Source organism: Oryzias melastigma, linkage group LG10 (assembly GCF_002922805.2).
Source record: "Oryzias melastigma strain HK-1 linkage group LG10, ASM292280v2, whole genome shotgun sequence".
Lineage (NCBI taxonomy): Eukaryota > Metazoa > Chordata > Actinopteri > Beloniformes > Adrianichthyidae > Oryzias > Oryzias melastigma.
Window position 1 is genome coordinate 10,748,044 of NC_050521.1, and position 924 is coordinate 10,748,967.

Sequence of the window (924 nt, forward strand, 5' to 3'; positions counted from 1 at the left end):
CATGATGCCTCTGCCCGAGGCCCCACCCTCTGGGTGAGGGCTGGGGTAGATATGGTAGGGTGGAGTAGATAGCAGGGCATCAAAATATAAACGTAGATTAAACCAAAAACCCAAAAACAACAAAAAATAACCTTGACAAATAAAATAATATAATATCTAATTGAAAAAAACAGAAGTATTAACCTACTTTTGAATTTTTTTGCTACCAAAAACATAAATTCCTACATTTAAGCTATCCTCCCCAGATTCTAACTACTTTTTTTTTTTTTTTTAATTTATTTATTTTTTTCTAAACTAGTCGGTTCCCATGATGCCTCTGGCCGAGGTCGCATACCGGGCCTTGCTTTCTCCTGGCAGATGATTCATGGTTATGAAGTCATGTGTCAGGGCTTGACTCGGCGTGATTCTTTTTTGAGGGTTGACCTCCAGCATGCGCTTGAGAAGGTCAGTGAAAACGATGTGGTCATTGACATCGTGCAGGCCAAACATCCTTTGATGAGCCTCAATCACTTCATCAAAACCTCTAACGCGATTCACGCCGTTTATTCGGTTTCCTGTGGTTCTTTCATGTTCTTCTGGTGTCTGCAGCCTCAAACCGCAGACATCGTCCCAAATGAAAAACGTTCTCGTATGCATTGCCATACATAAAACTTTAGGTTCAGGTAAACCAAATATCTGCACCATAGCTCTAATGGTGTCGTATTCAGTGTGATAAGGAAAAGGATATTGTCCATAGTAGATACAGGCCAACACTACGCCGAGTGCCCACATGTCAACGCTTTTATCCAGGGGATATAGTCCCAGGATAACTTCAGGTGCTCTGAATGGGGTTACCTGGATTTTCACCATGGTTGCAAGTTCTTCTGCTTTTAAAGCCACACCAAAGTCTATGAGTTTAACATTTGCACAGTTTGGTTCCCTGAA